Source organism: Hordeum vulgare, chromosome 7H (genome assembly GCF_904849725.1).
Source record: "Hordeum vulgare subsp. vulgare chromosome 7H, MorexV3_pseudomolecules_assembly, whole genome shotgun sequence".
Taxonomy (NCBI): Eukaryota; Viridiplantae; Streptophyta; class Magnoliopsida; order Poales; family Poaceae; genus Hordeum; species Hordeum vulgare.
Window position 1 is genome coordinate 2,804,863 of NC_058524.1, and position 7,040 is coordinate 2,811,902.

A 7,040-nucleotide genomic window follows, 5' to 3' on the forward strand; every position below is an offset into this window, starting at 1 on the left:
GCTCGTAGTTCTGAGAATTAGATGGTAAATGGAGTGGTGAGTCACTATCTCTCGCTTCTAGTGAGACAGAAGAACGTGCTTCCTAGACTAAAACTGAGCCGGCCCAATTAGTGTAACTCGTTTTTTCTTAGGCTTGGTTATGAATATAAAATACCTTCTACTGTTGTGTTTTTCATTTTTATATATTTTCGAAAAACATATAAATAAAATACCGAAAACATTTAATGTAATTAGAATGTTTACAATGTTTGCCATGAATTTGAAAACTGTTAACTCGGTGTAACATTTTTGTTACTGCATTGTAAAAAAATGATATTATAAAAAAATGTACATGATATTTCTAAAATGCTCACACAATTCAAAAATACATGAAATTTAACTGTTATACAATGTAAAATAAAATAAATGTAATTAAAAAATGTTTCATACCATTCAGAAAATGTATGCTCCATTTGAGAAAAAATAATCATTTATTATAAAATTGATAAACCTGTATAAACAAGTTGTATATGTATGGGAAGGGCTGTGAAAAAGGTTGACTGTTCACGAATTTTCTGACCCGATTTATCTTTTTTGCTGAGAGCTGGTCAGATTTTTAAAGAAGATGAAATTTGGAGCGAACCTCACGCATCAAATTATCTACCACAAAAAAATGGAAGTTTATGAATTTTTCTAGTATTAGTTTTAATTTTTTTCGTGGGCGGGAGCATCTGAGCCCGTGCTCAGAAGAAGATTTCTGGTGGCGGTGGCTATATTGAGAACGGGATCAAATCATATGAGCTAGTTGTTGATATATGTAGTTCTACAATTAGACACCTTGTACGGTGAAAGACACAACCTAATCTTTTGCTGAAAATAAGAACTAAGCCTGTTTTCCTCGTTTAGTCGCTCCTGCCGGATCCACACGATGATATTTTCATGTCCCCTTCCGGCCTTTCCTTCTTCACGGAGATATCTGATAGAAGATGTAGCAAGCGGCTATGGGCAGGCTTGATAACAGGAGTTCTCTTTGACGGAGCATCAAGTGATAGAAAGCTATCCTCGTGCGCCACTAGCTAGATCGAGGACCTACGGTGCAGACCAAAGGTGTAACCTAACCAGCCATTTAACCCCTGTTTTGCAGATGACCTCCTGCTAAAACCCTAACAAAAGATCCAAGGTAGATGTTGTTTTATGGCTACCACAGAGAAATTGCCGCTAAAATTATATATATAGCGACGCTAAAGAAGGTAAAATAGCGCTTAAATTGGATCTCGTTTAGCGTTATCTGTCCCGCCAGCCAGCCCAAAACTTGGGCCCAACATCGCGTGCGTGGGCCAAATAGCTTAACCCACCGGCGAGTGCTCTGGTTAACCCAGTGGCTCGGCCACGGTGCTTCCGGCTACGCCCGGCTCGGCCACCCCTTCTCCCGCAGATTCCGGCGACGCATCTTGGCGGGCGGCCACGCTGCTCCCGGCGACGCGGCCGCCTCTCCTCTCCTCTCAGCTTCCCCCGCTGCTCCCAAGCTCGGCGGACCACGAGCCAAACTCCATCTCCATCGCCAGGAAAGCTCCTCTATCCTCTGCCTTTCCTCTGTTCTTGACACAACGAACAATGTATAGATTGGTATGGATAAATGATGAATCGGTGAGGTGATGCATGAAAATAACTCCATCTGACTGATTCAGATGTGCATGCAGCAACATCTGAATAATCGAACCCTGTTTATTTCCTTGGTTCATTTGCCTTCTTTATCTGAATCTGTAAACTCAACTGCCTATGTGCTGCATTCAGAGTTGGATTGGTGTTGCAGCAGATCAGTTTCCACGGCCTGGCTACATGGCAGATGCAAACATGGTAAATCTAGTACTACCTCCGTCCGAAAATATTTGTCGGAAAAATAAATGTATCTAGACGTATTTTAGTTTTGTAGATACATCTATTTTTTATTTATTTTAATGACAAGTATTTTTGGACGGAGAAAATAATAAAGTTCAATACCATCTGACTACATTATGTAACGATCCGCTGATCCACAGGACCGATGAGATCGAAGTCTAGTTTATTGAGAAAGGAGACGAGGTACACGAAAGTTAGGTGAGGAGCAAAGAGGGGGTTGGCGAGGATTCAAAGTCTAATACAATACGCATGTGTCTCCTGTGTCTACGGTCACACTTATAGGCACACACCTCACAAGTGGTCCCTACTCACATGGCTTACACACCGTCCATCGTATCAGTGGGATGCAGGTATGACACTCCCCTCTTCTTCAGAGAAAGCCTCCTCTTCAGGTTCTTCAGGCTCGACAGTTGCTGCAGGATCCCCTTGTTCGTCCATGTCTTGGTTCTGCCACATGATTGCCGAAGGAAAGCGTCGTCGAAGAGTGTCGTGGTCCTCCCAGGTGGTGCTTGAGGATGAAGAAGACCATCGGATCCGTAGTTGAACGATGGCGTTGTTGCCCCGCTTGACTATGCGTCGCTCCAGGACCTCCACGGCTTGATGTCGCCAGCCGCCAAATCCGTAGGGTGCGGTAGCTTGGCAAAGACGGGCGCGTGGTTGGGCGTGAAGACGTTGTGGATGCGGTTGTCCGAAGGTAGCTCGAACTTGTAGGCGAGGGCGCCGATCTTGTCTTGAATCTTGAATGGTCGATAGAACTTGTAGGCGAGCTTGGCGCATTGCCGGTTGGCGATGGAGGATTGCGCGTAGGGCTACAACTTGAGGGGCATGGAGTCGCCCACCTGGAAGCTGCGCTCCGTGCAATGGCGGTCTGCCTGCTTCTTGATACGGCCCTGGGCGCGTTGAATTTGCTCCCGTGGGTGTGTAGTGTTTGCGCCCCAATCCCAGTGCTCGACGCCAAGGGTGGGCGTCATCGTGTCGTCCCAGAGAGCCATGGCCCCAAGGTTTGGCTCGACCCCGTAGTGGCCTTGAATGGAGTGCAGTTGATGGCAGAATGGAAGGACGAATTGTACCAAAATTCTGCCGTTGGGAGCAATTGACGCCATCGTTGAGGTGTTCGTGGATGGAGCAGCATAGGTACATTTCTAGGCATTGATTGATGCGCTCGCTCTGCCCGTCCGTCAGCGGATGGTATGTTGTCGAGTAGAGGAGCTTGGTGCCGGTGTTGGTGAACAGCTCGCGCCAGAGCGCGCTCGTGAAGACACGATCACGGTCGGAGATGATGGACTTGGGGATGCCAATGAACATCAAGTGTTGATGGTGAATAAGACCACTAGTTTCAAGAAAGGCAAGCGTAAGAAGAACTTCAAGAAGGATGGCAAAGCAGTTGCCGCGCCCGGTAAACCAGTTGCTGGGAAGAAGTCCAAGAATGGACCCAAGCCTGAGACTGAGTGCTACTATTGCAAGGGAAACGGTCACTGGAAGCGGAACTGACCCAAGTACTTAGCAGATAAGAAGGCCGACAATGTTAAAGGTATATATGATATAGGAAAACACTTCCTATCTATAGTCTGATACGAGACTATCCTTAGACCGCTCAACTGTCGTTGATTCTATTAGAATCTTACGGTGGTAGATATGCTTATCCCATCGGCCGAGGAGCTAATTACTCTCCCGTATCCCACTCGGCGATTACTCTCATGTGGCCTTGCCCTAACTCCCTCCCTGATTACTCTCCCGTATCCCACCCCCTCCTCCCGTGGCCTCGCAGGGATCCTCCCTAGATCTTGCAACCGCGCCGGCGTTGATCGTCATGGTGGCGACGACTCTGACGATGACACCCGTGGAATGCATGTCCTCGACATCCACGACTTCAACAGCGTGAGGAAAAAACAATGTGACACAGATGGCTTTCTGTACTCGCCGACCTTCACCGTCGGCGGCCTCGACTGGGCCGTCCGCTACTACCCCGACGATGATATATACCCATTATGCTGGCGGCAACTCGGAGCGGTCGGACCACGTGGTCTCCTTCGTCGAGCTAGTGACCGAGGGCGCCGCGGCTTGGGCGCGCGTCGGGTTTGGGCTGGTCGACCAGACCACCGGCGAGACGGTGTCGTTGTTCCACGAGAAGGACCCGATCCTGTTCGACGCCAGCAGCGTGGACACGTGCACCTGGGCACCGGCGAGGTCGCCAGGAGGAGCCACCTCCATGCTGGCTCGCGCTACGTCCTCGACGACTGCCTCAAGATCGAGTGCGCCATCGACGTTTGCAACGACTTCCTCACCTTCGACGACCCGCCATCGACGCCGTCCTCCGGTCTGCCGCTCTTCCAGCAAGTCGGCTACGGCAAGGGGGAGCCGGACGTGATCATCCAAGTCGAAGGAGAGACAATAAGCGCGCACTACTGCATCCCCGACGCTCATTGTACATAGAAGCAAATTCTGGCATCATAAGAAGCAAATACTTTTTTCGTTGGAAGCATTGTTTCATTGGATAAGAAAAATCAACAATGTTTTCTCCCAAATTTATTCTCTTTTTGGAGGCAATGTAGATCTGAGAAAGTAACTTGGGAAGCAAACCCTATTTTTTTTTGTAAGCAGATTATTTTGTCTCTTTAGAGAAGTAAGCATATTATTTTCTATGTTGTAAACGAACTACATACTCAAATGTGTTGGACGTAATCTTGTTGGACAACTGAAATAAGATATTCTAGATAAGAAGCAAATTGAAATTACACTTGAATTGGAGACAATTTTTCACATATGGAAGCATACTGCATGACCTAAAAATGGAAGCTAATTCCTCAATTGATGGAAACATAAATTACTCTGGAAAACCCCCATCTCGACGCAGTTCCTTCGGAAGCAAAAGTGAATAAGAATGGAAACAAAATTTTCTTGTAAGGCCACAAATAATATCTCGTAGAATGCCAATTTTGAACAATTATTACACTCCTTACTATCCGAAATTAGTTTGCTAAATGTATGGAAACGTTTAATTGGTTTCCTAAATAACAGGAGTAGTTATTAGCAAATCCACGTAATTAGCTTCATCGGGTTTTAATTTTATTTGGAAACTGCGCACTATGTGCACACAGGCCACCCTGCTCATCCAACGGCTATACATGCTTCCATCCAACGACTCAATATTGGTCTGATAGGAAGCTAGGATCAGTAGTCTGATCCCTAGCAGTTCCCTATGATATACATGTTATTGATGTGTACCTTACCAGCGCTCGTAGTAGGTCCTGGGTATTTGATACCGGTGCAGTTGCTTATATTTCTAACTCAAAACAGGAACTGCAGAATAAGCGGAGGCTGACGAAGGACGAGGTGACAATGCGCGTCAGAAATGGTACCAAGGTCAATGTGATCGCCGTCGGCACGCTGCCCCTACATCTACCTTTGGGGTTAGTTTTAAATCTTAATAATTGTTATTTAGTACCAACTTTGAGCATGAACATTGTATCGTGATCTCGTTTAATGTGAGATGGCTATTCATTTAAATCTGAGAATAATGGTTTTTCTATTTATATGAGAGGTATGTTTTATGGTCATGCCCCGTTGATTAATGATTTATTCTTAATGAATCTCGAACGTGATGTTACACATATCCATAGTGTGAGTACCAAAATATGTAAGGTTCATAATGATAGTCTCACATACTTGTGGCACTGCCGCCTTGGTCATATTGGCATCAAACGCATGAAGAAACTCCATACAGATGGACTTTTGGAGTCTCTTGATTTTGAGCCATTTGACACATGCGAACCGTGCCTCATGTGCAAGATGACTAAGACTCCATTCTCCGGAACAATGGAGCGAGCAACCAACTTGTTGGAAATAATACATACCGATGTACGCGGTCCAATGAGCGTTGATGCTCGCGGTGGCTACCGTTATGTTCTCACCCTCACTGATGACTTAAGCAAATAAGGGTATGTCTACTTAATGAAACACAAGTCTGAGACCTTTGAAAGGTTCAAGGAATTTCACAGTGAGGTAGAGAATCAACGTGATAAGAAAATAAAGTTCTTGCAATCTGATCGTGGAGGAGAATATTTGAGTCACGAGTTTGGCACACATTTAAGGAAATGTGGAATTGTTTCATAACTCACGTCGCCTGGCACACCTCAGCGTAACGGTGTGTCTGAACGTCGTAATCACACTCTATTGGATATGGTGCGATCTATGATGTCTCGTATTGATTTACCACTATCATTTTGGGATATGCATTGAAGACTGTCACATTCACTTTAAATAGGGCATCGTCTAAATTCGTTGAGACGACACCGTATGAATTATGGTCTGGAAAGAAACCTAAGCTGTCGTATCTGAAAGTTTGGGGATGCGACGCTTATGTCAAGAAACTTCAACCTGAAAAGCTCGAACCCAAATCGGAAAAGTGCGTCTTCATAGGACATCATAAAGAAACTATTGGGTATACCTTCTATCTCAGATCCGAAGGCAAGATCTTTGTTGCCAAGAATGGATCCTTTCTAGAGAAAAGGTTTCTCTCGAAAGAAGTGAGTGGGAAAAGCTGATGCTGTCGGAGCAGCTCGAAGACTGCGCGCAGGTGCTCTTCGTGTTCTTCCAATGTCTCGTTGAAGACCAAAATGTCGTCGAGGAAGATGATGACAAAGCCATGGACGTGCTTGTAGAAAATCTGATTCATCAAGCACTGGAATGTGGCTGGCGCATTTGCCAGGCCGAACGGCATGACACATAATTGAAAGTGTTCGTGGTGCGTCTTGAAGGTTGTCTTCTCTTTGTCGCCTGCGCGCATGCGAACCTGATGGTAGCCGGCGCATAAGTCAAGCTTGGAGAAGTACTTCGCGCGGGCTAGCTCGTCGATTAACTCATCCACGATGGGCAGGGGGAAACGGTTCTCGACGGTGAGGTCGTTGAGGCGGCGATAGTCGACGCAGAATCGCCATGAGCCGTCTTTCTTCTTTACCAAGAGGACCGGAGCCGTGAAGGGACTCATACTATGCTCAATCACTCCTGCTTCGAGCATCTCTTGCACTTGGCGCTCGATTTAATCTTTCTACAACAGTGAGGAGTGATAAGGCCTTGTGTTTGCTGGTTGTGCGCCCTCGACCAGGGTGATCGCATGATCATACTGCCGGTGCGGGAGAAGTGTCTTGGGTTCTTTGAATAAA

General features: G+C 46.2%; 1 pseudogene; it reads left to right on the forward strand.

The window, feature by feature from the left end:
• Window positions 1-3,688: 3,688 nt before the first annotated feature.
• On the forward strand, window positions 3,689-4,525 carry LOC123407400 (annotated as a pseudogene).
• Window positions 4,526-7,040: the final 2,515 nt, after the last annotated feature.